We start from the raw sequence: 14656 nt of genomic DNA on the forward strand, positions 1-14656 counted from the left end.
GTTTACCATCTTTTTCAATGGCCAAAATCTCACTGCTCTTTTGAAACCCAACTCAAATGCCACCTCTGTCACAAAACTTTCCTGGTTGATAATGCAAGTCTCACAGAACTCTCTGTTTTGTTGATTCCCTAATTTACTAATCTGAAACCTGTGCTGTTTTTTTTTTTAATCATTAGAACAGGACTATGTCTTATTAAAAATTTGCATCTTGCACAGAATATTGTAGGGAACTCTGCACACAATAGATATAAAAAGGGAGCATATGTTGTGGTTGGAAGAAAAATCTAGGCAAAAATGAGACCAGGGAATCTTTTTCCTCCAAAGAAATGGAGGCCCAATGTGAAATAATAGCCAATGACTTCATGATTATTAAGCAATGGAGTTAATAGAACCAAGTTCATCTGACTTCATATCTAGTGCTCTTTACATTATAACAAAGGTGTAAATTGTTCTCCTAGGCAAAACTTTCACTGCCATAATCAAAAAATAAACTTTTATAGTCCAAACACTGAAACAAGAAACTAATTTTCCCTATGTTTTCTTATAATCTCTATATCAGAGTTGAGGCTATTTCCAGACATCAGGCTAAAACAAACCAGAGACTGCTTCAAATGAAAAGGGATGCTAGGAATCTAGGCTATCACAAGTTTCTTTTTCGGCCCTTTTGTAAAACAGCCACATGAAGAGGGTACTGTTTCCTGAAAGAGCCTGATATCGCACTCTATCTTGTATTACCTTTGGCTAGAGAACAAGGGAATTCCAAGTTGTAGTGTAGAACTCACCAAGCATAGTTAAAAAGGCAGGAAAATACCAAAGGTTCATGCTTTGCAATTCAAACAAAGCTCAGTGGAAAAATCCCTCACCTGAGTTTGTCCATTTTTCATTTTCCTTTTATCTTTCCCAGTCCAGTTTCTTCCTTAGCCAGATTGTAGCTCCCAGACTATAATAGTGGTCCTGACTCTAACTTCAGTTCCATCCCATTCAGATTGTAATTCCTAAGAGGGAAAGGAATACACACACACACACACACACACACACACACACACATATACATATATATGTGTATATATACATATATATACATGTATGTGTGTATATATAGAATATACTACATATATGTAGTATATATTGTGCATATATACACATGTACATATATGTCTACAAATATATAGATATACATACTGCGCACATATTACACATACCGATGTTTGTATATATGAGTACACACACACATTCCCAAATTCTGCCCTACTGTCAAGTGCAGTTGAATTTCCAACTGCCTCCCTTCTTTTCTCTCTCCTAAAGCCCTCCAAGATACACCCTGGGATAATGGCAAATCCATTAAACTTTTTTTTTTTAACCAAGTGTCACAAAACCTCATGTTTTACTATACAGGAGGCAAAGAAACCCAGGGACAGAATTGATTTTCTCAGCATCTATGAGTCAGCTCATAAAATCAAAATACCAGACAAGACTGAGCCAAGAGAAAAATACAAAACCATTGAAATTGGTCTTCGGAGCATTTCTCCTCTCTCCTCCATTGTCACACAGGATCATCACCATGATGGTCATTTTGCTTTCCTTCATATCTTCCAAGTCTCCCTATAGCTCAGGATTCGACCTTCTTAATCAAAGGTGCCCAATAATCTCTCTTCCTTACTCCTAGGCATAAAAAGCAGATTTGAAGAAATGAGTTGATAAATTAAATCCCAATAACATGCAAATGATTGATAAGACTCACATCCTTAATTCTTGTCCCTATCTCTAATTTATCTTATCTACATGATTTGTGTACACAGTTGTTTATTTCCTTCTTTAGATTGGAAGCCCTTTGATGAGGATTGCTCTGGTGTTTAGTATAGTGCCTGATACATAAGCACTTAAAAAAAATTATTGTTCTCTTGACAGGGACGCAGTTTACACTAGATTTAAGTCACAGCAATAAGCTCTCATGGTGGAATTCTGTACATCTGTGGAAAGGTGTTTTGAATCCAGGGGATGGATCCTTTCTGCGCACCTGAAATCACATTCAGAAAGCCAACATTGTATTCTACTCTCTGAAGTCGAACTGAATTCCTGTCCTACATGCACAGAGATGGTTAATCTGATTCATGTGTGTGTATTATATATGGATGTATTTAGGTTCGTATGTATAATCTTCATCCTTCAGAGATCTGCTATTTCCTCAGCATAGTATTTCATATAGATTCCCATTCTCCTTTAACTTCCTAATTTAGTAGATGGTCTTTGATCATTGTCTCTGTCACCCATATCCAACCTGCTAATGAATTTTTCTAAACCTAGTTAGGCTATCCTGATAGCAAACATATAGTCAGCCACCAGAGCCAGCTTGGAACTCTTCTGGCTTTGGGGGGATTTTATAGGACATGTCATGGTTACTTTGATGGATCTATGATTTCTTTTATACAGGGAAGTTTTACAATGGTGGAAACCACAGCCCACTTATATTTTCTCATCTTGTGCCATTCTTAGCTACTTCTGCTCTTAAATCTTTCCTTCTCAGTGGTTCTTCCAACATGCAGGTGGCCATTCTCAAGATCTCTTGATATTTATGTGAGTATCAATAGAGCATAAGGATGGTCCATCTGCTCTTCTTCATTCTTACTATTTAATTATTAAGTCATGTCTACTTGATGATATTTTTTGTACCACTTTTTGCATATAATTGTTTATTGGTATAGTGCTATAACCTACTCACACCCTCCTTGAAGTTTTTTACTGACTTTATAGTAGCTCATAGCTTTTTGGGGGGACTTTCAGCCAAATAATTTTTGTTTTTATTGATCATTATCCCTTCCGAAATCTCTCTGCTTCCTTCATTTCAGCGACACTGCTTTTACCTAACTAAATCTAATTAGCTTCCTTTGATAAATTACTATCTATTATTTCCTAATTGTGAATGTTCTTTAGGGTTCTGTCATGGGCCCACTTCTATTTATGTAAAGATTGCATTTTCATGAAGATTTCATCAGATCCCGTGGGCTTAAAATCACTACATAGATTGCCCCAAAATCTATGTATCCAGCCCCAATCTGTCTCTTGAAGTCTCATCAAGTATCATTAGCTGCCCACTGATTATCTCCCTCTGACTGCTGCAAATCTCAAATTCAATACATCCAAAATGGAAAACAATTATCATCTCCAGTAAATTTGCTTCTCCAGGCTTCCTTATTTTTGCAGAAGAAATACCTCACTCCCAATCATTCAAGGATACGTATATACATGCATGTGTATATATACACATAGGTATACATATACAAATTTATATATACATGTATGGATTATGTGTGTTTATATACATACATTATCTAAGACATTGAACTGATAGTCTAGCTGTGAGGGCCATCTGTTCAATTATATAGGATACCATCAACAAAAATTCTTCTTTGTATAATTGATTTTTTTCCCTGTGGAATGAGTTAGATTGAACTCTTTTTTTTTTTTTCTGAGACAATTGGGATTAAGTGACTTGCTCAGGGTCACACAGCCAGGATGTATTAAGTGTTTGAAGCCAAATTTGAACTTGTTTCCTCTTGACTTAGACTGAACTCTTGAGAGAGGGTGGGTATCATTTAGGAGATTTTGCAGTGTTTTGGGCTTTGATGCAATCAGCTCAATGTCATCTCATGGCTAACAAAGAAGGCATTCCTCCTTTATTTGGACTGTTTGCTAGACTCTTCCATGACAGTGATAAACATACTTGTCAAGCACACTTTGCCCTGTTTTACCCCTCACTTAATATTAATAATCAGAGGATGGGCAAATAAAGCCAGCTTTGGCTATTGCATCTTTTAGTGACTTTAGTGTGATTTTTAACAATTACATAGGAGAGAATGTAACAGAAGAGAATGTTCAAGAAAGATCTCTTCACTCCTATTGTGGAATCCACAAATAGATGCCTCAGGTCCCTTCAACAAGGATTCACCAACCATGACCAATCTTTTTTTTTTTTCTTTTTCTTTTTCTGAGCTTACTGGATGATCTCTTTCCCATTAATTTCTGTGAACTCCTATTTGTAATTCTTGGAACACATTCATTTCTCCTTCAGAGGTTTCAATTCTCTCTTCAATTTTCTATCTATCATTTCCTTATTGAACAAATCATCCCCTTGTGATGTTATTGGCATTAATCACATTTTGACCTTGGCATTGATGTAGTTCAATGAAGTTTTTTTCTACTTTTTATAAGAGCTAATAATAAGTTTTACAATGTAAAATGACCCATATTCCATAAAACTTAATACCATTGATGCAGGATAAAACTAACTCTACCCTTATTTGCTTTCCAAGGGAGAACTGTAAGTCATTCTTCCTTTTATTTGAAGAAAATGTGTTTCTTTATCTGATAACCACCCAATCCAGGAAGTTTCTGCTGCAACTTCCTTTTATTTACTGATTTCATTTGTATAAAGAATGCCAAGATTGATATAATTTAGTTCCTCCATTCGAATTTCTACTCATTGTTCATTAAACAAGCATCTCACATTTAGAGCACCAATAGCTAAAAATGGTCATAGAGTATCTAAAAACTTTTTTCTTAGTGTCCTCTAAAAAAATAGGGTATTTTCTGCATTTTGCCACTGTCATTATTGGAATAAGCCCGTGTACCACTTTGTCCATTTCTTTATTTCATGAGTTGCTTTGGCCAAATAATTCATCACTTAGTGACCAGCCCATTGTCAATGAACCTCTTTGCACTTAGATAGCCTCCCCGTTGGCAGGGAGCCCAGTTTGGCAGAGCCTGCTGTTATAACTTATATTCTGCTGGAGTAACTTGAAAGAAGCCAGGGTCACCTTTAAGAATGAGGCCATGGAAGGGGGCAAGGCCTTTTAATATTTTTTTGTGTGTGTCATGGACAGGCTTGTGCCATTTGGTAGTCCCATGAAGTCTGTGGACCCCCTTGTAGGAATGATATTTTAAATCAAATGCATAAGGTTACAAAGGAAACCAATTATATTGACTCACAGTTATCAGAGGGGTAGTTGATGGTACAGTGGATAGAGTCCTCAAACTACAGCCAGCGGGCCAGATGCAGCAGCTGAAGATGACTATCCCCCTCACCCAGGGCTATGAAGTTTCTTTATTTAAAGGCCCACAAGACAACGTTTTTGTTTTCACTATAGTCCAGCCCTCCAACAGTCTGAGGGAAGTGAACTGGCCCCCTATTTAAAAAGTTTGGGGACCCCTGGTAGAGTATTGAGCATGGAGTTGGAAAAACTCATCTTCCTGATGAATCTGGTCTCAGACACTAGCTATGTAATCTGGGCAAGTCGTTTAATCCTATTTGCCTCAGTTTCTTCATCTGTAAAATGAAATGGCAAAAAAAAAAAAAATTCTTTGTTAAGAAATTCTAAATGGGGACCCGGAGAGTTGGATGTGGCTGAAAAACGACCGAACAACAATGGTTATCAGAATATTAACATTCACAGACCCATGTTAGGGACCCCTTAAGTAGGGATTTTGCTGAGGTCTGGAATTGCCAACATTGAGCTGGACTTTGCACTGTGGAAATTGGGGGTCAGAATACTCAGAATACAGCTGTTGTGAGAGTAGTAGAAACACCTGGACAGAACAAGACTTTGACCTTGCATGCTACCTCAAATTAATCTTTATACCATTCTCTTCTGTAGCAGTTCATAGAGCTTTTCCTTAGCAATTCCAAAGCAGAGATTGAGGATGAAGGTATCTCTGAGAACATGAATATGGTACAATCTGTTAATCCTGGGAAAAAGGTAAATCTTCTGTCTCTACAAAACAGGCAAGAGATTTCATTTTCACCCAGCTTTTTTATCAGTCATCTATGATCAAAGCTAAAAGCCTCTTTAACCATGAAGGATGAAAGAATCATTTCTGCCCTTTTTAGGGGGTCCTTTCTCTTTCCCATATATGGGGGCTAACCATTGGGGGGCTGTAAGTAGACATCATCCATGTACTATAGATAGAAATTTCACAAAGGGCAGGACCTTCCATTATGAGTGGGAAGATGGCTTTAATTAAAAAAGAAATCAATACATTGTTTCCAATCATTGGAATCCTATGTCAGTGGCAAAAATCAATCCTTTTCATATTAAAATGCTTACATTCACACTAAAATGTTATATTACACATGAGTCATGAAGGGAGATAGGGAAAAGATCTGGGCCACCAGGAAGACCTGCATAATAAATATATTTGGGGGTCTCAGCTATGGGCCTTTGTCAGAATAACAGCCTTCTTTGAAGAGTTACTCTTCAGGAAATCGGGACAGCAGGAGAATCCTGACTAGCATGGATTTTGCTCTCCTGGTTTGCAAAGGGAATCTCATTTTAACAAAACCCTCTTCCTATCTCCCCCCAAAACACACACAAATGAATCCCATTTCTTAAGAGTGAATAGCATGCCTTCCCCAGTGATCTTCCACTGGGGGAATGACAAAAGGTTTAGTGTTAGGTTCAACCAATCCAAACACCACAGGGGAAATCCTGATGTTAAGGGAAAGTGTCTAAAAAAAAATATGATTTATTTATTTCTTGGAGAAAATGCTTTTGATTTTAATCAATGGGAATGGTTTAGATCTATCCCCTTGTTTCCCAAGAAGTAGCAGCAAATGGAGACAGTGCAGAATATGCCTCAGTTCTTACTGAAATAGACTCCTGACAGCATCCAATTCCCATAGGTGCTATTGTATTTCCCACATAACATTATCGTAATAATCTTATGAAGAAATTTTGCTTTTATGGAAACTGTTTATTTCTAAGAACATTCTAATGTCAGCTTGAGTGTAGAGCTTGCCTAATAAAGAAAAGAAGAAAACTAGGAATCTAATTAAAAACATTGTTTAAGGAGACATTTTTTGAGATTTAAAAAAATTTGTACTTTGCATGGAAAATTTAACCATGGTTATTAAGTGCTGAGAGGAGGCAGGTTGAAGATTATTCAGACCACATAGTCCCGGGCCAGTTTCTTACCATTACTTATGCTGGTCAAGTCTAATGTTCTTGTTGTAGGATTTTCCTTCCAGTCAGTTCTCCAAGTCAGTTTTCTTTGAAGTCCAAGCGAGAGTCCTGAGCCTTGAGGGGAAGAGATATGCATGAGGATCAGTCTATGTATTTCTCTTTTTCTTTTCAGTGAGTTTGAGAAATGATGGAACAGCCTCCCTCCTGTGAAAGGCTGCCCACTGTGAACCGAGTCTGGGTCTTGCTGCTAGAAGGGCAGCCCTAGTGAAAACAATTGACCCTGGTTGGGTGGGGACCTGACAAAGAGACACATTTTCTTCAAGGCACATTTCATGAAGCTGTTCTTCCAACTATGTTTATTAGATGCTCGGCTACTCCATGCTAGGTCAGGCAAGGCTGATTGACAGCTAGCCCAGGGCTCTCTTTGCTCCCCCACAGCTGCCTTCAAGCCCCTCAATCATCCCATTCCCGTCCTAATGGAACAGTCCTCTCTCAGTCCAGTCCAGCCACCAATCATCGGCTACAATCAGAGCTGTGCTTATAGTGTGATGAATTGGGGCAATCACCTGGGCCCTGCTAGGTCCCTGAAGCTTCCAGCAGCTGGCACGGGAGTGACTAAGTGAGACCGAGAGGGATGACTCCCAGATGGTACTAAATAAAACCTGGGTGTTATCCACTACAAACTCCTCCCTTTTCTCCCCAAAGCCATCAAGATGGAGCAAGTAGGTGGTACTGTCCCTCCCCGCTGACGATTCCTGATGGTGAAAAGGGAAAGGGTTGGCTGTGGTTCAGATGTAAAGAACAGCAACAAAAACCACAAGAGATTAATGATAATTATAGCATTATTGTTATGCTTTAAGGTCTGAAAAGTACTTTGTATATATTATCACAACTATACTGTGAGATGTGTGTTGTTATTATTTCCATTTTACAGATGAAAAGACCGAGGCTGAGACAATGGAAGTGATTTGCCCAAAGTTACACAGATAGTAAAGTATCTGAGATGGGATTCCAATTCTGTTGCTGACTTCTGCTTGCAACTATAGTATGAGATATGATTATTATTATTTCCATTTTACAGATGAGTAGACCGAGGATGAGACAAAGTTACACAGATAGTAAAGTATCTGAGATGGGATTCCAATTCTGTTGCGGACTTCTGCTTGCAACTATAGTATGAGATGTGTTTATTATTATTTCCATTTTACAGATGAGTAGACCGAGGATGAGACAAAGTTACACAGATAGTAAAGTATCTGAGATGGGATTCCAATTCTGTTGTGGACTTCTGCTTGCAACTATAGTATGAGATATGTTTATTATTATTTCCATTTTACAGATGAGAAGACCAAGGCTGAGACAATGGAAATGATTTGCCCAAAGTTACATAGATTATTCAAATTCTGAATTTGAGATGGAATTCAAATTCCACGGCTGATTCCTGCTAAACTAGCAAGTAAGATAGTCAGGGATTTTCCTGCGGTCCTCATTTAAGTTGTTGTGAGTAAGCTAGCTTACTTGCTAAATAAAACCAGTACATGACAGGCGAATGCTTTTCTGACCTCAGTAATAATAGCAGTAACTCATGGCTTTTTTGAGGCATTTTTATAGCCTTACAAACACCCATACAGAGTGACAGATGTAATTAGCCCCATTTTACAGATGAGAAAACAGAGGACCCCAGTGCATGTAAGTGATTACCAGGGTCCCATAACTCTGAGAGGGTCTTCTTGCCTCCATACATCCCATTGAACACTAGATCTTGCTGGTTGTCTTAGACCGTAAACCAGCCCCAACTTTGAAGGAACTCGCATTTTATTCAGGGTCACCACATGGATATTTGGTTAATACATCCAAGATCCTGGCAAGAGTAAGACTAAATGAGGCTGTGGACTTGGAGGAAAAGGAGCCAGATCCTGGTAGGACCAAAAGGCAGAGGAGAAAAGGACTGCGAATGCAGCATTTAGGAATGGCCCTCAGTTACCCCCCCACCCCACCCCACCCCAGCCCCTCAGGAGTCTCTGCTTCCAGACACAGCCCTCTCTCACTTAAATCCAATTCTCTTGCATGTCATGACATCACCTCCCTGACGTCATGGTCCTTTTCGAGAATGAAGGTCAAACATTGATCTCTGCTTCCAGACATCACCACATAAAAAATGAGAGTCTGGAGAGACCAAATCCAAGCAAATATCCCTTTATGGCAAGCTGTTAGTGTCCCCTGTCTGCAGCGTGCTGGACGGGTGCTCAAATTCCCCGTGGAAGCAGGAGCCAAGCGTTCCGGGGAGCTGCCAAATTCCATCTTGTTCTTCTTTCATCAGACAAGGGCATTGGCGTGACACCGAGGATGGGATGACTCTGCCATCTTTCCCTCTGGGCATCTCCAGCTGCAACCGGAGGCCCAGGAAGAGCGGTCCCTTGGGCACTGAAGAGGCCCGCCATTTGTTCAGAAGTGATTACTGTGTGGGGGTCTTGTTTTGGTTTGTCAGTTGTCGTTTTTAACCCGGATTTCTTCTGTAATTAGAAGAGAGCTGATGATAACAAAAGCAAAACATCCTCTCTGGATTGAATTTTTTTTTTATTTTTCACTTTGCAAAATGGAAATCAAATCAAATGCACTTGGGCAGTTTTGAAAAGACAAAAAAAAATGAAGAGAAAAAAGAAAAAAAAAAGATGAATTAAGTGGGAGAAGGTTGGTGGAGGAGACTCTAGGGAAAATTGTTCCCATCCTCAATTTTTTTTTGTTTGCCTGGTTTTAGTCAAGAGAAAAGCTTAGCTGCAGGAGAAACCCCTGAGAAAAGAGGTTTAGATTCGAAGTTCAGCCAGAAGCCCCAACTGGAGCAGGCCTGGGAGGCATTGCTCTAATGCATTTCATCCTCAACAGGTGCTCAGAACATCTGTAACTAGGCGATCCCTGATAAAAATGCCTCATACCTTAATCCAGACTATATTACATTCATAAACACTTTGCTCTCCTTTTCTATCCTCCGCCCTCCTGAGATAGGGAAATAAATAATATGCTATTAAACTAGCATTTCTGCTTTCTGCCTAAGAACATTAAAAGTGAAAGAATAGCTTCGCCATTATGACATCCTCATGGGAATGGAAGTGGTAAACATGAAGATATATTCTGGGTGCTCCAGAGTAACAAACCCACGTGGAACCATCCCTACCTCCGAGAATCTATTAAGAAACCTGAAGATTACTTACATGTTGAGAGGGCTGAATATAGATCAGCAAACTTAATTTCCTTTAAAAAGACTTTACCACAGTACTCCCAGACTCTCCCTCTCCCACCATCACTCAGCAACCTTTTCTCTTTTGAGGTTCATGCAAAATTTATCAAATTTACCATCCAGTTATGATTCTTACTCTCTACGCCACATCCCAGGATATTCTTCCTCTTTTTTATTCAATGAATTTAATACCTGACTCATAATCTCCCTTACTACCCCAACTTCTGCCCTCATTATTGGGGTTTTCTACATATAGATTGATGTGATTTCCCATACTCTAACTTCCTATCTCTTTAATCTACTAAATTCCCACAATCTATTCCTCGTCTCTATTTTTATTATGCATGGGGATGGTTGTATCTCTAACATTGCTCTCAAGTTTTCCAATTCCATGTTCAAGAAATCAAAATTTCCTTTAACTTATCATCATCTTTTCTCTTTCATTCTCTATACTTCCTACCCCTACACCTATAACTCAATCTCTCAATGAACTTTAGACTCTTTAGACCCTTCATCCCTCCAATTCTATTCAAGGTCACTCCTCTTGCACCTGCTCTATTGACTTTCCTTTCAATTCTGAATCCTTTGGTTAAACCAGCCCAACTTTATACAGTTCTCTCCTTTCCGCCCTCTAGTTCCCTTTGTCTACAAATACATCTAAGTTTCTTCTATCTTTTAAAATCCCTCACTAGTTTCTTCCATGCCAGATAGCTCTGTTTTAAATCCTTTCCTTTCTCAACTAAACTCCTTGAAAAAGCTATAAAATATCCACCTGTGGTACTTTTTCTTCCTCACCATTTATTCTTCTAAATCCTCTGCAATCTGGCTTCTGGTGTCATCATTCAACTAAAACTTCTTTCTTCAAATTTCCCAAAATCTGGAATTCTTTATGGCAACTCTAATAGTTTTTTTTTTCCTCAAATTTCCTCCTCCTTTACCTCTTTGTAGCATCTGTCATTCTATTCATAACATTTGACAGTGTTTCCCTGCTAGATAGGTAGTTGTGCAATGGATAGAGCACTGGACCTGAAGTAAGGAAGACCCTAATTCTTCTAATCTTGTGTTAGACACTTACAAGTTGTGTGGCTCTAGGAAAATCACTTAATCTCTATCTAGATTCATTAAAGGGTCGAAGGGTGGAGTGGAGGAGAGGATCAATAAAAGTCTTTATATTTCCCAAGGTTGTTGTGAAGATAAAATGAAATAATTTTTGTAAAACACTTTGTAAATCATATATATATATTGTTATTGGTATTATTCCCTTCTTTTGGATGACCTTTCCTTTCTGGGTTTTTGCGACTTATCTCTTGGTTCTTCATCTAATCATCTGTTTGCTCCATGTTGTTTCCCTTTGCTGGATCTTTATAAATGACACTGTTACAGAAGTAACTTCATCAGTGACCTTGGGTTCAGATATCATCTCAATAGAGAAGATTCTCAGATCTTTTATTCTAGCATTCTGGATTACAACCTCAGCATCATGAAAAGCGGGTGTCTTTTCTTTAATTTTCTTATTTACATTTCTTATTTAAATTTCTTATTTACAAAAAAGACAGACATTTGGTTATTTATTTGTTTGTATAGCTAACTAGATGGGATTATATGACTTGGTCAGCTCAAAATAATGTGGTTCTGGATTTGAAGTGAGAGGACCTAGATTCAATTCTGTACATAGTACCTGTATGGTCTTGCTTCCCTTATGTGTAAATGAGAGGATTGGACAAGATTATGTGTCCATTGACCAGTGCTTTGTTCCAGGGCTGGAATGTTCTATTAAATGGTAAACAAAAGAAGATTGTTGAATTTCATGACTCCCATTCATCCACAGATTAGAGACCTTTGCTTCTATTTATGTATATAAAAGCCTATTATAGAACTCTGATTTCTGGGATAATTGATTGAAGTGGTATTTATCCTATCATAAGGTGGCTCAGTCAAAGGGGACCGCCATACAAAAATGAGCAAGGATTCCTCCTTGTATCTCCAAAAGCCCATTTCTACTATTTAACAATCCAAAACTGCTTTTGTCTGCTGATTGAGTCTTCCCCATTAGGCCCTACTCTTGTGTCATTTTACAGAAAAATTTGGAGAACATATAACAGAAATTTCTTCGATTGTTATTCAGTAGAGTCCAAAGGCATATTGATTGAATACATGTTGGAACATCTCAAGAAATTGCTAAAATTAAATGACTACTGTTTTCAAAAGAATTGACTTAACAATTTTATCTTGCAAAATAAATTTAACCTTGTTTTGCCGACTAAATCAACATGGATTTTCTTCTTTCTTTCTTTTTTTTTTTTTTGTTTAAATCAAGGGTAAATTATCCCTGAAACAGATCATGCAAAGAATAACACAGAGTAAAGAAATATTTAAAAGCAAATAATTTAGGATATCACTAAATGTGTGTAGAAAACAAAACAAAACAACACATTTTTGTTCTCTCCACATTTTTTTAAGTTACTGGCATTTGCTAAACATTTTTTTTAACTTTCCAGACTATCATACAATTTAGAAATCTAATTGTATGGATCTAACAAGATGGTAAGCTTTATAAGACTAGGAAATGCATTTCCTATTTAATTTATATACAATCCCACCCTCCTTCCCACTCACCATTATTCCCTGAATCCTATAAACACATCTGGTTGTCTATCAGATGCTGTTGCTAATGTGGAGAAATTTTTCCTAGAAGTGTCCTTTTTTTCCAGAAGTAGCTCAAATCTGGTGGCCTACCTGCTCTGTGTTTATCTAGAAGATTGGGAAATGTGGAATCTGGGAATGCTAAATCAGTGGAGTTGGAAGGAATAAGGGATATTATCCAATCCAAACCTCTCATTTCATAGACAAAGAAATTGAGGTTGGGATTGGGGAGATTAGGAGTGAAGAGAAATGATGAAATGACAGAATTGGTTTTCAGTACTTAATAGGCTAGAGCAGTAGGCCAATTTGAGTAAGATTAGATATGAAAAAGGGATAAATAATAAGCCTTAAAACTGGATAAAAAATAAACTCCATAGGTAAAGATGGAAGAGACATGGTTAGCACTTTTCCTCGTGCTAAGAAGAAAACAAAAACAACAAAAAAGGATTAAAGGCTTAGTGGGCTATAAACTCAATATAATTTGATACTCTAATATAAGTCAATGGTCAATGTAATTCAATGCTATAATATGACAGCTAAAAATAATGTGCTCTTAAACTTCTTTGAGAGGGGTATAATGTTCAGGAGCTAAAATGTGATAATCTTGTCATATAATTCACTTGTGAAACCACTTCTAGAATTTAGTGTTTAGTTCTGTTTAGTACTTCAATATAGGAAGGATGTTTAAAAATCAAAGATCCAAAGGAAGCCACCAGAATTGTGAAGGACCTCCAGTTTACTTCTTATTAACCTCACTGAAGTGAAAGGGAATCTTTAAATTGGAAAAGAAAAGAGGGGAGTCATAATTAACTGTCAAAGAAAATCATGAGGAAGATGGATTAGATTTGTTTTGTGTGATCCCAGAAAAGAAAACTAGAATTGTGGGTACTGCAAAGATGTCAATTTAGTTCTTATTGGAAGACACAGCTTCTAAGTACAATCCAGCTTCCAAGCCAATCCTGGAGTGTATTGCAATGAGACCATACTAAACTGGTGAAGAGAAGGTAGATGTGATGCTTTGTGATTGACTGAAGAGAAAGGAGAGATGTTCTTCTTTCTTTCTTTGATGATGTATACATTTATATGTACAATTTCAGATCCTCTTCAAGACTGACTCTAGGAAGAAAAAAATAAATTCTTGTGAACTGATCCATTCTGTTGAACAATTTGAAACTATGAGCAAAGGACTACCAAACTGTGCATATTCTTTGATCCAATAGTATCTCTACTGGGTCTATATCCCAAAGAGATCATAAAAAAGGGGAAAGGATCCACATGTGCAAAAATGTTTGGGGCAGCCCTTTTTGTAGTGGCAAGAAATTGGAAATCTAGTGGATGTCCATCAGTTGGACAATGTTTGAATAAATTATGGTATATGAATGTTATGGAATATTATTGTTCTAAGAAACAATCAGCAGGATGATTTTAGAGAGGCCTAGGGAGCTTTACATGAACTAATGGTAAGTGAAGTGAGCAGAATCAAGAGGATATTATGACAGCAACAACAAGATTATACAATGATCCATTCTGATGGGTATGGCTCTTTTCAACAATGAGGTAATTCAGGCCAGTTCCAATGATTTTATGATGAAGAGAGCCATCCATAGCCAGAGAGAGGACTGTGGGAACTGAGTGTGGATCACAATATAGTACTTTCACTTTTTTGTTTTTGTTTGTTTTCTTTCTCATTTTTTTTCCTTTTTTGATCTGATTTTTCTTGTGCAGCATAATAATTATGGAAATAGAGATAAAAGAATTGCATGTGTTTAACATATATCGGATTAATTGCCATCTGGGGAGGGGGTGGTGGGAAGGGAAAGAA

Source organism: Antechinus flavipes, chromosome 5, assembly GCF_016432865.1.
Source record: "Antechinus flavipes isolate AdamAnt ecotype Samford, QLD, Australia chromosome 5, AdamAnt_v2, whole genome shotgun sequence".
NCBI classification, from domain to species: Eukaryota; Metazoa; Chordata; class Mammalia; order Dasyuromorphia; family Dasyuridae; genus Antechinus; species Antechinus flavipes.